At 49.0% G+C, this 19,455-nt stretch overlaps 2 long non-coding RNA genes across 2 annotated transcripts; one reads left to right on the top strand and one right to left on the bottom strand.

Moving 5' to 3' along the window:
- Positions 1 to 6,553: 6,553 nt before the first annotated feature.
- LOC309871379 lies at positions 6,554 to 9,400 on the bottom strand. Its single transcript, XR_014315245.1, has 3 exons — positions 9,328 to 9,400; positions 7,746 to 7,854; positions 6,554 to 6,958 (listed from the first exon to the last, which is right to left on the bottom strand). It is a non-coding gene; the product is annotated as an uncharacterized lncRNA (long non-coding RNA).
- LOC309871380 lies at positions 8,145 to 18,956 on the top strand. Its single transcript, XR_014315246.1, has 4 exons — positions 8,145 to 8,357; positions 9,342 to 9,555; positions 13,117 to 13,291; positions 18,808 to 18,956. It is a non-coding gene; the product is annotated as an uncharacterized lncRNA (long non-coding RNA).
- The last annotated feature ends 499 nt before the right edge of the window (positions 18,957 to 19,455 follow it).

The raw sequence follows: 19,455 nt of genomic DNA, 5'->3' as shown, positions 1-19,455 counted from the left end.
GGGAGGAATTTATTGCCTCCTGTGACTGAAAAATCAAGAATAAAAACGGTGTTAGGTAAACAATATTCTGGTGATTCAGGGACTAGTTTATTTTTGTCTCTCCATTCGCCTCCTGCAGTCAACCCCGTCTGAAGGCTGACTCACCTCCAGGTACAGAACAGCTTCCCGCAGCACCTGGGGCGTCTTTCTTCAAATCCAACACAAAGAGGAGGGTCTTTGATGTCACCTTCCCAGCCAGAGGCTTGACCTCCAGTCTGGTCCAGCTTAGAGAGCTTGGCCGCTCCCAGCCAGTCACTGTGCCCAGGGGTATGGACGGCTCTGATTGGCCGCACCAGGTCACGTGTTCCCCATCAGCCATGCTTGCCCCAAACCCTACATCTCCACAAAGGGAGCCCAAGGAGTGGATGCTGGAGACATCAACCCCTGATTGCCTTCACTCCCTCTTCCGTGTGCCCAGCATCCGTCCACGGCTCTGCGAGCCCCCATCATCCTTTGAATGTATTTGATTCCACTACCTGTACGTCCCCAGAACATTCCTTGGGACCAGAGACTGTGCCGTCCTCCTGTGCAGGTCTCAAGTGCGCCGCTCACATGGTTGGAGCACAGTCAAGTTTTCTGGAGGCCAATTATGTTTTTGAAAGGGAAATAAAGCAAAAGTTGTTTTCATACTTTCGAATTCCCAAAGGATCCCGTTTCGTTGTTTTCTGCACATTGATTAATCCCTTCTCCAGTAAGTAAGGCTAATCGCAGGCTGTGCCAAAGGTTCTCACGTGCTGTAATCTGATACATTTAGAACATTTTAGTCATCTAGAAACGAAGAAGTCGAATGTCCACGGCATTTTTTGTGTGTGAATGTGTGGAGAGTTATAAATAGACATGGAAAAACACTTGGGCTGGGTGAACTCCGTTGGCGGGGGCCCTGGGCTTGGACCCCCAAATATAGCCCGCTAACAACTTGCCACGGGCTCTTTTTTTTTTCCTTTTTCCACACAGTTCATCATTTCAAACATTCTGAGCAGCCATCCTGAATATTTGTTTAAGAGGACATTTTTTCCACTTTGTCTTTTAGCCAAATGTGTGGCTTTTTCTTTAAAAAGAGATGAGAACCTCCGGCACAGATAACTATATACCCGGCACTTGGCGGTAGTACAGCTCTCTATAGGCGATTCTGTCGCAGGTCTGTGGGATTGGTTTAAATCTGGAAGCCTCCGGAAGGTCTGAGTCTCACACTCCTGCCCCCACAGCTGCTTCTGAGGAGAAGGCCCACTCCTCACAGACATTGTTTTCCACTAAATAGAGCCAGAGAAAGGGACGCTCAGTGAGGAGGCTCTTGACAGACACGAGCTCCGGGAAGCCTTGGCTTCTGTGACGGCAACAACATGTAGACACGTGCGCTGAGCTGCCCCCAAACCCCGCCTCTTCCCAGTGTTGTCCTACGGCCGTGCCACCTCCGTTTCTCTCCCTTCCTGTCCCTCTCCCACGCCACCCCCTCCCGCTTTCCAAGCCCAGCCTCCCTGCCGGATTTGACACATCTGATTACAGTTGACCCAGGCATTTCCCAGGGTAACGTTGGTCCACGTCCAACAGGATCACAGCGTGGAGATCAGAGCCGACGTTCCCATGGGCGCCATGTAATTAATGAGGTTTCGATTCCCAGGCTAGACCCTAGAAGCCCATGCAACCGGCACGGGCCAGCGATGTCTTGGGGGAGAGTTTGGGGTCGAAGCAGACCTGATAGCATCTTCATTTAGTGCCTTGTCCTTGACCCCGCCCTCTTCTTTGTGTCTGAGATGCAAATGGCGTGCCGCCTGGAGGTGACCGGCCATCAGGACACCATATCTATATATTTCTTGAAACAAGCAGAGGGGGAGGGGCAGAGGGCGAGGAAGACGCAGACTCCCCGCTGAGCAGAAAGCCTGAGGCCCAGCTCTACCCCAGACTCCGAAGGCAGACCCTTCACCGTCGGGGCCGCCCAGACGGCCCGAGCACACCTTCTCGAGTAGCTGCCGCCGTCCAGGGCCACCCGTCCCTAGATCTCTTTACAAGTAGAAAAGGGAAAAAGAAAAAAAATAAGCCTCTTTGAATAATCCACTCTTGGTGGGTTTCGGCTTAATGCAGCAGAACACAGTCCTAAACTGCCTCATGATACTTGTCTCTAGAGCTCCAGAGGTAGTGAGTGACTTCGGATTTTAAACAACGTGGGTCTGAGATTTCTTGATCACACAGAGGCTACTCTTGGCCTTGCTGATTGATCCTGGTGTCCTGCTGGTTGGAGGGGTCGGGCGTAGAAAGGACCGTGAAAACACCGATGGAGAACAGCCTGGAGGGGAGGGCGGGAGACGCCAAGGAACATACCCTTGTTTTGAAATGGATGCCCATTCACCTGGCCGTGAAGACGCCATTGGCAACTCTCTTTCCGACGGAAGGAGCGCCGAGCAGTCTCCGTTCCACCCATGGGAGGGCCCCTGGTGCCCCTGTGGCTTTAGCGGAGGGGAGCGGGGGCTGGACTAGCTCCCAGCAAACCCAGCCGGAGGATGCGAGGGCGGGAGAGGGAGTTCAGAGTGGGACGGCACAGCCCGGGGCCTGCGGTCATTCGTCTACACCCGGTTCCAGCGGCTCTGAGAGAGGTGCTCTGTGTCTGGTCACAAAGTGTCACCTTTCTGCAGCACAGGACTTCACAACAAAGGAAGCAGCTTTGCAAGCTCCCAAGACGGAGTCACTGCTTTGGTGCTGCAGGGAAGAGACGGGAATCTTACCACTACTATCACTTTCTTTTATTAGTTTTTTGGTAGATTTATTTTTATTAGTTTTTTTGTAGATTTTTTTGTAGATTTATTTTCATTTATTTGTGAGAGAGAGAGAGAGAGGTGGGAGGGGCAGAGGGGCAGACTCTCAAGCGGACTCCCGGCTGAGCGTGGAGCCCGACTCGGGGCTCCATCCCATGACCCTGAGATCAACCTGAGCCAAAACCAAGACTCAGATGCTCAACCGACTGGGCAGCCCAGGCGACCCCCTATTATCACTTTTAATCATTCTATTAATATTTACTGTCTTACTTTTTCGCTGAGTATTTTCACCTATACTCTGATTTCTCACAATACCCTTTGGAAGGAGGAAAGGCTGGGGCATGATACTCTCATTTCCCGGAGGAAGGGACCCAGGCTCGGGGAGGACTGCGGACGCCCTCGGATCGTACGGGAACCCCACACCCGATTCTCAACTGACAGTGCTTCTGGCAGGAGCTGCAGCATCCGGGGGCCGGGCAGGAAACAGGTGGCACTCTTCACAGAGGTGGTTCACAGGAGCCTGAGGAAGGAACTATTTACAAAGGTGTGAGCAGGGTCGAGGGAAAGCAGGGTGGAGAGTGAAGCGTCCCAGGGCCAGGAAGGGCAGGGAAGCCCTTGCCACGCACAGGCCTGCAGGGGCGAAGAGAGGGAGAGCACTGACTGGAACCTTGGTGAGAACCGTGCCCCCCGGGGGAAAGGGCCCGCCGGGGGGAGCGCTTGCCAAAGCCGGGGAATGAATACCAACCCCCCCGCCCCGTTCTTTCCTCCTACCCCTCCCATTTCCTGCTGGTCAGTGCCTCCCGTGGGCCAAACCCAACTGGAAGCCAGAGGGCAAATACGCCCCATGTTGGTTTCCAGCCCATGAGGTCAGCTTCCCACAGCCGGGAGCCTGTGCAGAAGGGCACAGCGAATCTGGGGGATGGGCGGGGCAGGGCGGGGGGGGGGGGGTGGGGGCGGGAAACGTCCTGCCATGACCTGCTGTGCACAGATTATAAGGCAGAAACTACCAGGGGACGTCTAGGACGGTCTCAGGTCATCCTTGCTCTGGTCCTGTGTGGGGTATGAAACCCCAGGTTGCCAACTCATGTGCATAAAAGTCAAAACTCTGTCTCTCGAATTCATTGTCTGGGTGGAGCTTCCGATCTGATGGGTGGCAGAAACCTGATCTCCGGCCATTTGTGGTGTCTCCAACCAGTTTTGGAGCCCAGCACAGACGGACCCCCAAGACACCTCCCCCGGGGTTTCATGTCCATCCATGTGACTCCCGGTCAAGGGTTGCTGCCCTCCCTGCTTCCCCAAGGACATGTCTCAAGGCACCCTTGTTCCCATCTGGTCTCTTGTCATTCAAGTGTCTGTCCCAACTATAAGATCTCTCTAGGTCCTATTCTCGTTCACCCCTTCTGGAAAGCTCTGAAACATTTGGCTGTTGTCCTACGGTTCTGTTGGTAGTGGGGGCTCCCTCGGGGCTACCTCCGTCCCGCTCTCTGTATTCTCTCCCTCTCTTGCCTGGGGAAATCCTCTGAGATTTGCCCCCTCAGGGCTCATCTCTAGAAGCAAGGCTAAGGTCCTCTTTGGAACCGAATCCCCAAATGGATCTGGAGTTTCGGTTGTGCCCTTTTCCCCTGGGGTCTGGTCTAGGATCCTTTACTTGGAATCCCATGGCAATATCTACCCAACACTCTTGCTTCTCCTTTCCTCCCTTCGGCTGACCCCTCCTCCCTTCGGCCGACCCCTCCTCCCTTCGGCTGACCCCTCCTCCTCTGCCCGACCCCTCCTCCTCTGCCACAGGCTCCAGGTTGGGGAACGTTTAAGCAACAAATACTTTGAGGTGTTGGGAAACAGCACTGTGCATCCAGGTATGTTTCTGTTTCCAAATATATAAGGATAAACTTTATCCTTTAAATTGTCCAAGGATTAGGATTTTGAAGCTCAAAAGCCTAGATTTCTGCCACCCCAAGGACTTTTCTCTTAAAAATAATTTTTTTTTTTTATTTTAAATCTCTTGCAAGGCCTTAAAAACTCAAAACCAAGAACTGTCATCTTGGTTGTCTGACATCACCTATGGCACCTCTTCCCTGGGGCAGGAAGCCTTGGTGGCCATCTTTAAAAAGAAGAACTTCAAGTTACCAGAACTTCCCAGAATGGAAATGATTGTAGTTAGGGCAGGGATGGATTTACCATGAAGTTAATGAGGTTTATTCTTCAGGGTCCCTTACTTTCAAGGACCCCCTCCAAGACTTTGGTAGGGACTCAAACAATAGTTTCATGGATTCATGTATTTTTATAAAATATGTGAATTACAAGATTTTTAAAACTTCCGTCAGTTAAGACCACTGTCTTCTGCTCAGAGTTCCTTTCCACCACATTCTGTCCACTTTGGGTGGTTCTCTAGTGGCTGTGGGTGTTCGGGAACTTCAGTCAAGGAGAAGTCAAGCCACATCCGCACAGTGATATCCTTAGTCCAGGGCAAGAGCCGTGTAACCCGGTACTTTGGGGGGTGCCACTGGCTTCATTCCTACCCTAAAAGTAAGGAATCTACAAGGCCAAAGAGACAAGTATACCCGGAGCTTCAGCCTCTTCTACATCCCACTCCAGGTCTTCCTCTTCTACATCCCAACCATGGCGGTCATCTTCCGGAAGTTCCTTCAGGAAGAGCATGCTGGTCCACTGTGGGGGGTCTAGTTACTGAGATCCCCCCACCATTGGGAATTCAGAATCTGCCTGTTTTTGAGCCAAAACCATGCTGCTCCCAGGCAGTCTTCAGCTAATGAGGAAGTGTGCCATGACCCTAGCGGCTGGACGTTGCCGCCCAGTGGGGGCCTCTTCTAATGGGCCATCCTCACCTCACAGCTTCTGATCAGGTTGGAGAAGACTTCAGTAGGCGTTTCAGTCCGCATCTCTACCTGCCTATCCCCCCTTCCCTGTGTCTTCCTGCAGGTTTCAGATTTGCACTGGGGGGTGGAGTCTTTCCCTGCTCATTCCTTGCTTCCTCCCCTTGTAGTTTCAACAGGCATTACCCCCAATAAGCCACCAGTACTCCCAACTCCGCCCCAACTTATCCGAGGACCAACCTGACATGTTGGTACTGGGAGTGGCCCAGGAAAGTAGGCAAGAAGATGTGGTCTGGGGACCTGATCAGTGATCCATGCAGCAGGTGGGGGGTGGCAGTTTCCATCCGAGGAGTTATATACACAGAGCACAGAGGGTCCCTACGGCAAGGGGGCAAGCCAATAGCTATAATTTTCTCCAACGTTGACTTGGGAGAATGTTCTGATGATGGGAAAACCCAAGCTGCCATGCTTCAGGCTTAGAAACAGCAGCGGGGCGTGCAGGTAGAGGGGTCCAGAACCTGTGTATATGAACACCACAGGACCCAGGGGCACTAATGGTGGAAGCCTCAGCTGCAGCGGGGTTGTTACCGCCCTGACGCAGGCGATGGGGTCATGGGGGCTCGTGACCCTTAGTCTTAGTTCCTGAGACTCCTTTGAGCCCTCTGAATCACTTCTTTTATTGTGATATTGGGATCTAAAATTAAAAACATATTATTTGGTGGGCACCTGGGTGGCTCAGTCAGCTGAGTGGTCGACTCTTGGGTTCATCTCAGGTCATGATTTCTGGGTCATAAGATCGAGCCCTGTGTAGGACTCTGCACTCAGTGCAAGGCCACTTAAGATTCTCTCTCTCCCTTTCCCTCTGCCCCACCCCCTTAAAATAAATACATAAAAAGGAAATATATATATATATATGTATATAAAATTTGGTTTCTGTCCCATTTCTGGCATAGAGCTTCCTGGAATTTCCTAAGTGATGAGAGCACTAAAGGTGTCTTTGGTTATGGCGACCCAGGCATCCTGGCAGAACATTCTAGAACTAAAATCCACATGGGGAAAGGAATGTGTTCTGGCTGCAAAAGTATGAGTTTGTGGAGGAGAATTGAGTCAGAATAAGTCCATGGAAAATACTCTTAGTCGTGAAAATTCTTCACCATCTTGCAATGTAAAATTGCAAAGAGAGAATTTGTTTCCTTTTGACGTCTTCTCAAACTGTCAATCATAAGAAACAAACTTTGATCCACCATGCTGGGGAATAGACTTGATAGTCCTCTGCAAAAAATGCTGTTACAAAATCGTGGTCATACGGAGAGGTTGTCAAAGTATACACAGCCATCCCCCCTGCAAAACAATGAAGAAAAAAGTATCATAAAATCATATAAGTTGGGCGCCTGGGTGGCTCAGTGGGTTAAGCCGCTGCCTTCGGCTCAGGTCATGATCTCAGGGTCCTGGGATCGAGTCCCACATTGGGCTCTCTGCTCGGCAGGGAGCCTGCTTCCTCCTCTCTCTCTCTGCCTGCCTCTGCCTACTTGTGATCTCTCTCTGTCAAATAAATAAATAAAATCTTTAAAAAAAAATCATATAAGTTAATCAGTAAAATACATTACTTTTCTAGTTTTTTGTGATGTTTATAGTATTTGTTCAATTTTTTTTAAATGCAGATTTTTTTTTTTTTAAGATTTTATTTATTTATTCGACAGAGAGAGATCACAAGTAGGCAGAGAGGAAGGCAGAGAGAGAGGAGGAAGCAAGCTCCTTGCTGAGCAGAGAGCCCGATGCGGGACTCGATCCCAGGACCCTGAGATCATGACCTGAGCTGACGGCAGCGGCTTAACCCACTGAGCCACCCAGGCGCCCTGTTCAATTTTTTAAATTGTTATTTAATGTGACTTCTTTCTCCTAAGTAACTGTTCCCTTTCATATTTAATTTTGTACTTGTAAGTTTCCATTCTTCTTAAAAACGTTTCTCCAAACTGAATAAGCCTCAGCCCCCACAAAACCTGAATCCCCTCCTGACGGATGTGATTATCGGGAGCCCGTGCGTTATTTCATCATTGTGGTAAAGTGGACAAGATTACCCTGTTCTTACAGAAAAGAAAAATGAAGGCCCAGAGATGAACTTGCTTACTCATTCTGGCCCTGAATGCTTTTTCCTCTAGGATCTGGTATCTTTCTGCTGCTTCTTGCTTCTTGGCTCTCAGTCTGTGGATCCTCCTACTGCTTCTCCCACCCAAGTCCTAGTAGGGAGAGGCAGAAGGGGACTGAGTGGGAAGAAGAGGCCTCCTAGATGAGCCTGTGCTGGAGGGCCCCGGGCTGTCCAGCAGCTGGCGGTGGCCCTGGGCAGGGACACGGGGAGGGGGCGGGATGGCAGGGCACTGCCAGCCTCTGGGTCCCAGGCCAGGACCCTGCAGCGCAGTGAATTGCTGGTATGGCTTAAGCCTGATGTCACAGACAGACACAGGGAGGGGCCGGCAAAGGATTGCATGTGTGTGCTGCCTCATTGCCTGAAACCACCCAGCCCGGCACAGAGAGGGCTGCTGTGCTGAGCCACACTCGAACCCAGGATCAGGACAGCCATTGAAGGCCACGGAAGGCACCTGAGTGTTCACTCCTCCTTGGACAGTCCTTTGGCTAATCAGGCTGCGAAGAATTACAAAAGCATTGCCTCTTAGAGCAGAAAGAACCTACGTATCCCTGAATCCAGCGACCCTCAGGTCCACCCTGGAGCAGGAGAGAATCAGTAGGGATGATGTAATGACTTGCCCCAAAAGCTGAATTTAAACCCTGAATGTATGCAATTTAAATTCGATGGCTTAGGGGCACCTGGGTGGCTCAGTGGGTTAAGCCGCTGCCTTCGGCTCTGGTCATGATCTCAGGGTCCTGGGATCAAGCCCCGCATCGGGCTCTCTGCTCTGCAGGGAGCCTGCTTCCTCCTCTCTCTCTCTCTCTGCCTGCCTCTCTGCCTCCTTGTGATCTCTCTCTGTCAAATAAATAAAATAAAATCTTTAAAATAAATAAATAAATAAATAAATAAATAAATAAAATAAATTCGATGGCTTAGATGGGGGCCTATCATTTAAAACAAACTAAAAACCCCTTGCATTTGGTGTTAGGAAACAATGGCGTTGGTGCTAATATTTGCTAGTGTGTGTGATGCGCAGCCGTGTGCTGGGCGTTGGGCTGAAGGCTTTGCACTTTGTCTCCTTTCATTGACACAGAACCTGACAAGGCGAATGCTCTGATTAATCCAAGTTTACCTCCAAGGAAACTAGGACATTGAGATCCAGGAGGCAGATGTCCCGCCTGGACGCGTCGACTCAGGACCTGAGCTCTGGCTGCTGACTTGCCTGCGCGCTCTCAGTCACCCCGCCCTCCTGCCTCTGGCGATCAGGTGGAGTTCGGTGGTTAGGTGAACAGGAGAGTCAGGCAAACTTGCTGGAACCTGATGCCTTCGTAAAGAACCTGCACTGGTCTAGAAACCTGGAACCCCAGGAGCCGCGAGATAGCCCATCCGGGCCATTGGGCAGACACCAGGGAGGACGGATTGGGCGACGCAGCATCACCGGGCGGGCTGGGAACACAGTTAGATCAAGGGCGGATTTTCAGCATTTGTGAGACATGAGCATTGGGGGATTTCCTTTGATCTGGACAATGGCTGACTAAAGGAAAGGCAGCTTCTAGAAATAAATTCAGAAAACAATTCTTCTAACCTGTGTCTCCCCAGGGACATCCTGGCTTTGCCATTGTATTTCGGGGTAGCTCCAGGAATGTGTTCACATTCCTCAACGGAGCGGGAATTTCCAGACCTTGGGCTCCTACTAGATGCTGCGTCTCTGGCCACAAAGGAGAAGTCTGGAGGCACGTTCTCTCGTCTCCCCCTGCGGTACCTCTTCCCACTCCAGGAGCGCCTTTCCCGTTTGGCTGTCTCCATGGTGAAGGTGAGAGAAAGAGAGAGTTCAGATGGTTTCCCTGGCAACAGCAAGGGAGGGCTTGTTGCCTTGGTGATGGTGAGGCACGTGACGCAGAGAGTCTCAGAGAATCTGACCCCCAACCCCAGCTCCCACCCTGCGCAGGTCCTGCCCTGGGCTTCCCAGTTTAGCAACTCGCCGGGCAATGATGACGGTCTTATAGGTGATGGTTTCTATCCAGGCCACCAGACCGGAGTCCTCTCTGGGTGCAGACACACTTGGTTTGGGCACATTAGTTCACCTATGGGTTCTCAGCTGCCTCATCTGTAAAATGGGGCTAATATTAGGATCAACCTCCCATAGCCATAAGGAAAAGTAAACTTACTTTCCACAAGGAAAGTAAACATACATGCCAGCCAATTTTACCCATTATTATTACACGGCAACTATTTTTTTTTTAAGTATTTATTCTGGAGAGAGAGAGAGAGTGAGCACAAGGGCAGAGAGAGGGGCTGAGGGAGAGGGAGAAAATCCCAAGGGGGCTCCATGCTGAGTGCAGAGCCCCATGAGGGGCTTGATCCCACGACCCTGAGCTCGTGAACTGGGCTGAAATCAAGAGTGAGACACCCAACCAAGGGACCTTTATTACATAGTAACTATTATCATACACTAATAACCACTGTTTCTAAAATGCATAGAGGGGGGACGTGGGATTTTTTTTTAAGATTTTATTTATTTTATTTGACAGAGAGAGAGATCACAAGTAGGCAGAGACAGAGGGGGAAGCAGGCTCCCTGCTGAGCAGAGGGCCCGATGCGGGGCTCGATCCCAGGACCCTGGGATCATGACCTGAGCCGAAGGCAGCGGCTTAATCCACTGAGCCACCCAGGCGCCCCAAGGACGTGGGATTTAATAAAACCATTTTAGAGAAGGAAGCTGGAGCCTAGGGCCAGTGAGCGACTGCCTGAGTTCCAGCAGACTGAAGCTCTGCTAGAGTGGGAAGCCAGAAATCTGGACTCGAAATCCAGTGCTGTTTCTACCACCCCCTCCCCTCTTGCACAGTAGACAACGCTGACCACTGGCTGGGCCTGCCCTTGTCTCCCACCTCCATCAGTGATGCCGGAAGCAAAGCGTCTAGTCCCTCCCCTCCCCCATGTCTCCCATGGTTTGCACGGTAAGCCTGTACCGAGTCAACAAGAGCATCCGGATGGTTGTCAGAACAATTAATAAGCACAAGATGGGAATAGTGAATTAATTTAGCCAAGTCTTCCCGTCCAATAAATTACTGAAATCATTCCAGCCGCAAGTCTGATGGAATGCGTCACTGTTTCATTGAATGGTTTTGGCATCGCGTAGCCTCTAATGGCATTCCTGAATCATACAACTTGTGAATTATTTAAGGTTTTACTTGTGTGATCTATTAGTTACTTAGAAAGCAATGCGTCATGCTGGGAAGACTACAGGCTTCAGAACTAACCAGACTTGAAATCAAATCCTGAATCCCACTATACACTAGCAATGGGACTTCCGATGAGTTCATTCACCTCCCTGAGCGTCAGTTTTCTGATCTGTAAAACAGGCATATACTAATAATGCCTCCTGGCAAACTTGTTGTGCAGGTTAGAGATAATTTATAGGAAACACCTGGCACCATACAAGTCACTTAGCAACTGATTGCCTTTCTCATTGAACACAGGTGGTCTTGTCACATTTCACAGCGTGTTCGATCTCTGCCCCTCATGTCAGTACTCCTTTGGGGGTGCACCAGGAAGGAAAGGCAGCGCATTACATGGTTCTGCACCTGCTACAGCGTGGGAGAGCTCTGGAAAGGTTTGCTGAGGTCAGCAGAGGCTTTTGGTTGCTTTGCTTGCAGTGCTGGGGAGTGGGGGTCCTGGAAAGTTCTAGCCCGCAGCCAGCCTTCTCCATTCAGGTCAGATGGCACAGGGAGCTGCCTAGTTAAAATCTTTCACAGTGTGCTCTCCAAGGCTGGCTGGCGGCTGTTGGTCACATGGCTAGGGCTGGGTCCCGGAAGCAGGTTTGGACCGCATGGTCCCCCCTGGCAGGCGTCCATGCCTAATTGCATCAGAAGTTAATATCGGTTCAAAGCCCACCAATAAAATCGTATTTCCCAGGAATTTTGGATTGGGTCCAAGAAAGAGTTTAGTTTCTTGATATTGTTAATATGCTTTCATAGGACACCGGGTGGGTATCTGCCTTAGGCTCAGGTCATGATCTCAGAGTCCTGGGAGCACGTTCTGTGTCACATCAGGCTCCGTGGGGTTCTGCTTCTCTCTCTCTCCCTCTGCCCCGCTTGCTCTCACTCGCTGTCTTAAATAAATAAATAAAATCTTTTAAAAAATGCTTTTATAGAAAGCCTGGAATGAACGATTAGCCATTTGCCACTGTGAGGCGCTTAACCTTGGAAAAGGTGTACACGCATGTGCACACACATGAGGAAGCACGCGTGCAAATGCACATACGTGTGCACACGGGCACGGGCACACGCCCATGCTCACACACACACCACTGGGCGGGTGCAGAATTCGGGCATGGAGGTCCCAGATCACAGACCTGATCACTTTCTGGGTCCTGGGAGCATTTCTGACCTCCGGTTTGGTGGAACACCTTAAAATAAAATCCCCTTATGGCTCTGTTGTTATTGTTATAGGTCAAGTTTATTTCTGTTACTTAAAACCCAAGAATTCTGACGAATTCACCCCTTACAGCAGGGAGCACAGTGTGGAGTGCAGGGAAAATGCTCTGATGTCCTTGAAGAAATTCAGTTCACAAAGGTTCTGTGCCTCAGCCTTTTATGGATAATAAAGTAACTCCCACCGGCAGAGCAAAAAGGTCCTGACTTTTTTGCATCTCTGATCCTCCTCAGTACCCGCCTCCATCCAATAGTAACTAAAGACCCCGCAGAGACAGGCGCTCACCCCTTTTTAGGAGTCTCAGCGACTGCATTTACTCGCTGACTTTCACAGATGCCCAATAAGCTCCCTTCCTTCTGGGGACAGGAAGGACTTGGAAAGTTCGTGACCAGGTGCTGTCTGTGCGGTTCAATTTTCTGACTAAATTAGTTCCTGTGGAGCTAAATGCTTCCCTCTGTGCTGGGAGCCAACTGGTGACAGCCACCACAGACAATGAGAAGGTCCCCAGGAACTTGGGTTTGACCCCAGAACCAGCCATCCCCTGGCCCCTGGGACTGTGAATTCGGAAGCTCCCAAGAGGCGGCTCAAGATGGCGGCGAACCCAAATGCCAGACAGGCCAAAGGTTGTGTGGTTGTGTAGTTCAGAGAAGAGCCCTTCGGGTACAGGCTGCTCTGCCAGTCTCTGGAAGACGGGGGAGGTGGGTGCTGGTACAGGGTGGGCCTCCCAGGAAGCAGACTCTGAGAAGAGTTTAGGGACAGAATGTTTGCCGCAGAGTGTCACTGGAGCCATCCCCAGAGGAGGGGAGAGGAAGGAAACAGGACAGGGCAGAGGGAGAAGGGAGGCCCAACGATAGACCCCACAGGAAACACAGGAACCACAATGACCTTCACAGTTGTCTCCCTTTGGCCTGAGCTGACCCAGCCTCTCCACCTTTCCCAGCGGATGCAACAACCACAGGATGGGTATGACCTTGGGCACCCAGCCCTCTGCGGCTGAGACCAACCCTGAAGAACCTGACAGCTGAGCTTGTCTGCTGACAGCATTCCCAGCAGCTGGAGAAGCAAGTCCTCCAGTGAAAGGGGGGTCTGGTGTCCTATCCCAGTGTCCACCAAAGGTATGTCCCCAGCAGAAGGCGGGTTAGAAACCTGAGCCAGCAGCTGGAACAAAGCAGCAGTATCTTCCTGCATGACGGGCATCAGCCCACAGAGGAATAGGAGCTCAGGGTTTCACTGAGACCTAGCTTTTTTTTTTTTTTAAGGTTTTATTTATTTATTGATAGACAGAGATTACAAGTAGACGGAGAGGCAGGCAGAGAGAGAGGAGGAAGCAGGCTCCCTGCAGAGTAGAGAGCCCGACGTGGGGCTCGATCCCAGGACCCTGAGATCACGACCTGAGCCGAAGGCAGAAGCTTTAACCCATTGAGCCACCCAGGCACCCCTGGGTAGGCAGTTATTATCAGTGGTCCCAACTCACAGACACACATACATTCATAAGACGAACAGAGTCTTAGAATAGACAGATTTTCACAGATAACCATCTGTAAAACCAGCAGGGGCTCAGATAAAAACAAAACAAAACCAAAAACCCCAAAACTCATTACGAGGATGAGAGCAGAACCATCCGTGTCTCAGATAATTAGGAGAACTGAAATCACATTTGCCACTCCAGTTTGCAGAGAGTAGGAGACAGAGGAATATTTTTATAAACAGCACAGTTGGAGGGTCCCAGGCCTAGTATCCTTCTTTAACCTCAAATTTTTTATTGTGGTAAAATCCATATACCATGAAATTTACCATAAAATAACCATTTGTGAGGATACAGCTCTGTGGTGTTAAACACTGTCATAAGGTTGTACAACTGTCACCAACCTCCATCTCCTGAACTTTCGTCTTGTAAAACCAAAGCTCTCCACCCATTAGACAATAAACTCTCTGTTCTCCTCTTCCCCCAACCCCTGACAACTGCTGTCTAACACCCTTATTAGCTGAGGAAACAGCTCAGGGAGGGCCAGCCCCTTGTCACAGACAAACAGGCCCTCTGTGGCTGGTTGAGGACCCAAGCAAGGTCCTGGAGGTCCTGGTCCATTGCATTGTTCTGACCTTTCTCTTAATCGTGGGGCCAGAAGTGCAGGGTGTGGTTGGACCCACAGGCAACAACTCACCATCCTACATTCCTTCTGGGTTTGCAGGCAGTGAAGAGTGATAGGGATGAGGAACAAGAAGCAAAAAGCAGAACAGACACGATCTTAGTTTCCTAGAGCTGCCATGACCAAGGACCACAGGCTCGGGGTCTTACACCACAGAAACAGGTTCTCTCGTGGTTCTGGAGGCTGGAAGTCCAAAATCAAGATGTTGGCAGGACTGCCTCCTTCCTAGAACTGCAGTGGGGGAGAGTCTGTTCCAGGCCTTTCTCCTGTTCTCGTAGATGGCCATCCTTGTGTTCATATAGTGTCCTCCCTGTGTCTGTGTCTGAGTGTGTGTGTCCAAATATTCTCCTTTTAGAAGAACACTGGGTATATTGATAAGCGGCTGACCTTGACCGCCTTTACCCCCAGGCTGACCTCATCTTCATGAATTTCATCTGCAATGACCGTATTTCCAACTACGGTCACATTCCGCGGTAGTGAGGGGTAGGATTTCAGCAGATGAATTTGATGGTGGGGGCGAACCATTGAGCTTAGAGCAGAGGTCCTCTCCCTTATTCATTGGTCCAGAGAGACAGAGGGACCCACGCACAAGCTTGTGAACTCGGGCCGTCTCGTGTATATTTGGCAACGTGACACGTGGCCTCATGAGTCAACAAGAAGAGGGCAGTCGAGTCAATAAGCAGCCCAAATAGCTCGGCAATTCCACTCCAAGGTCTGCGCACTGAGCTCCAGTCAGTAGATGCCACAAGCTTTGGGTGAGGATCGTCCCTGCAGCCTGGCTTACAGCACCAGGAGGTCGTCCACAGGAGAGCGAGTGTGTAGACGGTGTCATGGGCTGAACTGTGTCCCCCAAATTCATATGCTGACGTCCTAACACCCAGGACCTCAGAACGTGACTGTATTTGGAAATAGTCTCTGAGGAGGTGGTGAAAGTGGGATGAGGTCATGGGGTGGGTCCTGGTATCTGTAGAAGGAGAGATTTGGACAAAGACAAACACAGGAAGAAGACCATTGACTGATGTCCTTATAAGAAGGGGTGATTGGACAGAGAGACACCAGGGATGGGCATGCGCAGGGACAAGAGGACTTGGGGAGAAAGACAATCACCTACACACCAAGGAGAGAGCCTTCGATGGACGCCAACCCTGCCGACATCCGATCTCAAAAGTTCGGCCTCCAGACCTGTGAGAGACCACGATTGCGTTGTTCAAGCCGCCCAGGCTGTGGTGCTTTGCTGCCGCTGCTTTAGCAAACGAGTGCAGCAACCTAAGTTTAAAGACACGGAGGGGTGCCTGGGTAGCACAGGGTGGTGAGTTCAAGCCCCGAGTAGGACTCCCTGCTAGGCATCAGTCCTACTTAAAAAACAAACAAACAAACAAACAAATAAACACATATAGAAGTGGGGTGCCTGGCTGGCTCAGTCGGTAGAACGTGTGGTTCTTCATCTCCGGGTCATGAGTTCCAGCCCTGTGTTGGGCATAGAGATCCCTTTAAATAAATTATTTGAAAAATTACCAAATTAATTGAAAAACTCCTACACGTATAGGAGTAATAAGTATCAAATTCAGGACAGGGAGTACCTCTATGAGGAAGGAAGTGGGCTGAGACCAAGGAGGGATACTCAGAAGGCTTGGTCTATGTTATTAAAATACTGCAGAATATTACTTTATTATTATTATTATTTAGAGAGAGAGAGAAAGAGGACACACGTGAGAGCGTGAATGGGGGAGGGAGGGGCAAAGGGAGAGAGAGACTATTAAGCAGGTTCCATGCCTACCATGGACCCCAACTTGGGGCTTGATCTCATGACCCTGAGATCAAGACTGAGATGCTCAACTGACTGAGCCACCCAAGAGATCCAAGCAGTGTTTTACTTCAAAGCTGTGTGTGATTGGTACCTGGATGTTTTTTACATTATACCCTCTATTTTTTATTTAAACCCAGAATAGGTGAGCCTGAGCGCTGGCTAAGTATTCCCGCATTCCAGGGCAGCCTACCACACAGTGCCTTCAGCCGTAACTCACCATGTGACCCTAGACTAGTTATTTCTCATCATTGGCCTGAGTTTCTCTAACTGTAAAGACAGAAGAACAAACTAATTCAGTACTTTCCAATAAGTGTTCCCCAGGACACGAATTCGGTGAGACTTTGAATATATACTACTTTACATCCGGAAAGGGTTACCTGGTCATATAATTTTTAGATCTGCTGGATTACCAAAGATATAATCACATGTTTTCATTACAGAAATTTCAAGGGCTTTTTCACCATGAAAAGCCAGCACTAGGTTATGGCATGGGCACAGCAGAGCACTCTTTTCAAAGAAGAGCTATCAACTCCTTTCCCTGTTCACTCAAATAAAAGCTCATGTCCCTGATGGTTCTAAAGAAGCATCAGCTGCTTTTTGCATGGGGAGCTTTGTGTAAATAAACACAGGTTTAAAGTTTAGAGGCTTAGGTTCTCTCTCTCCTCTCCCTCTATCTGTCGCCCTCAAATACATGAATAAAATCTTAGAAAGAAAGGAGGAGGGAGGAAGGAAGGAAGAAAGGAAGGAAGGAAGGAAGAAGGAGGAGGAGGAGGAGGAAGGGAGGGAGGGAGGGAGGAAGGAAGTAAGAAAAGAAAGAGACACAGAGTAAATATCTAGCTTGGTTACTACCCATTGCCCGAGTCAAGAAATGGTGCATTGCCAGAACCCAAGATGGTCTTCATGGCCTCTTTCCCAGTCATGACGTCCTTCCTCTTCCCCAAAGATAAACACTTATTCTGTCATTCATTCCCTCTTAGTTGTGCCTATGTGCCTATGTTTGTAAACCTTTCATCAATAGAATCCAAAGTATGTGGGGTTTTGTGTCTGCTGTCTTCTGCCACACATGGTGTTTATAAGAATCCATTTGCTGTTGATTAGCTGTGGCCCTTCTCTTTTCCTAGCTGCATAGTATTTCACTAACTAGCATTCCATCACTCTTTTTTTAGCAAATGGGGTAGACCGACTAATGACCCCCAAAGATGCTGCTCTGGAGAACAGTTTGGCTTTACCAACCAAAATTGAAGACAGGCATTCCCAACATCTTACAATTTTACCCCATAAGCATCTGTCCACCAGGAATGTGTGCCCATCAAGAGACCTATGGAGGACATTGCAGCATTCTATGGCTGTTGGAATTTGGGGTTGCTTCCAGTTTGGAAGTACTTATGGATAATGCTGCCATCAATGTCCTGCATAGGTCTCTTCATGGGCACACATTTCTGGTGGATAGATGCTTATGGGGTAAAATTGTAGGATGGGGGAATGCCTGTCTTTAATTTTGGTTCGGTGAAGCCAAACTGTTCCCCAGAGCAGCATCTTTGGAAGTCATTAGTCTGTCTACCCCATCTGCTAAACAAAGCAAACAAACAATAAGATTTTTAAAAAATCAAAATGTCATTTTTTATCTTTCAGGTTGACATGTTTAAATAATAGTAATGGTACCCACTGCTGGTGAAAACTATGAATTGTTGGGCTCTTACACTACTCTTCAGTAAATTAGTACAATCTCCTTGCAGATGTTAGAAAGATCTTATAAAGGTTCATTCCTTTTAACCCCCTGATTCCACTTCTAGGATGTTAGAATAGTCACCCACTGGCGAAGTATAAAGCCATTTAAAATCATACCTTTGAAAGATATTTAATGGCTAACACTTATTACAAGATATATATTAGGTGCCATTTACGTAAGTATGTAAAACAGCAGTTCTATATAATGTCTGCAAGAAAACATCCCAGAGTTAAATAACACACCCATGTATGATAATATGAAAACTTTAAAGGCTCCAACAAGCTCTAGAAGAAGAAAAAGATAATTATTTAGCCCAACATTGCCCAGATTGGACTATACTTCTCTCTCTTCATGCCATACTTATTACATTCCTGCAAAACTACTATTGTACATAATGCGCAGAACAAAAATATTGTTAAATAAAAAATCTTGAGAGAGAAAAAAAAGATCTAGAGAATGACCCTTGGGTCACATTCGGATGTCTGCGTATAGATACACCACAGGTACATGAATGACTAGAGGCACAGATCTCTTTCTGAATTGCTGTTATTGGCATTTTCTTTGTTTCATGCTTTCCTACATTTTAAATTTGTCTACAATGAACACTAGATCATTAAATAAACGTATTTAAGTGTATGCATTTGTGTCTGTATACATGTTTGTTTCCTTAAAAAAAAAAAAAAGCCAGCCATCCATGGGCCTGAAATGGAGACACCAGGTCCTTGCAGTAGAGCCACGCAGGCTCTGTTATGCTTCTAAGGTAGGGGTGAAGTATTGTCATGAGGTTCTTCCTGTCCTTGTCCTTCAAGCGCAGGAACATCAAAGGCAGACAAGGCTTCCTTGAGTGACAATGTTCCTGGTGACCTCTGCCTTTATGGAAATGCCCTACAAGCACCATCTGTTTCTTTTTTATTTTTTAATTATTTTTAAGATTTTATGTCCTTTTAGGTAACTTGTGCACCCAGTGTGGGGCCCAAACTCGCAACCGTGAGATCGAGCGTGGCACGCTCCGCCGGCTGAGCCAGCCCGGCGCCCCGAGCATCATCTGTTTGAACAACATCTGTGGGTCTTGTGTAATACTGTGCTGGAAGCTGAAACCCGGGGTCTCTTTACAGGGACACTCAGAAGAAGTTTTGGCAAGAGCTGTATTCCAGGAAAGTGTCCGGCTCTTGCAAATCAATTTGTATGCATTCTTCTGTCAGAAAAACTAAACTGTGCAACCCAAAATGTTCCTCCCTTCATTTTGGCTGCCAGGAGATTTTTAGACTCAAACTCAGGACCCCTTTAGGGTAATAAGGTTTTCAGATTGCTGGGCCCCAAAATGTCAGAACCAGAAGACACCCCCCCCCCCAACAAGAACACATGGTCTCATGCACACATACAAGGAAACTGAGGCTTCTAGTCTACCCTGGGCTTTTCTCCTGTGACCAGTCACCCTGCTTCCTTGATATAGCTTATTTCCAACTATGTCCTTCTGCATCATTAATATTGGAAAGCAGCTTTGAATCCAGCTGAGAAGTGTAAGTTTAACATGGGTCAGAGCTCAACAGAGCAGGAGCACAAAAGTGGCTTCCAGTGCCCCAGGATGTAGCTGAG

Source organism: Mustela nivalis, assembly GCF_964662115.1.
Source record: "Mustela nivalis genome assembly, chromosome: 8".
Taxonomy (NCBI): domain Eukaryota; kingdom Metazoa; phylum Chordata; class Mammalia; order Carnivora; family Mustelidae; genus Mustela; species Mustela nivalis.
The sequence above is the reverse complement of the archived record's forward strand: the minus strand, read 5'-3'. Positions and strand labels throughout refer to the sequence as shown.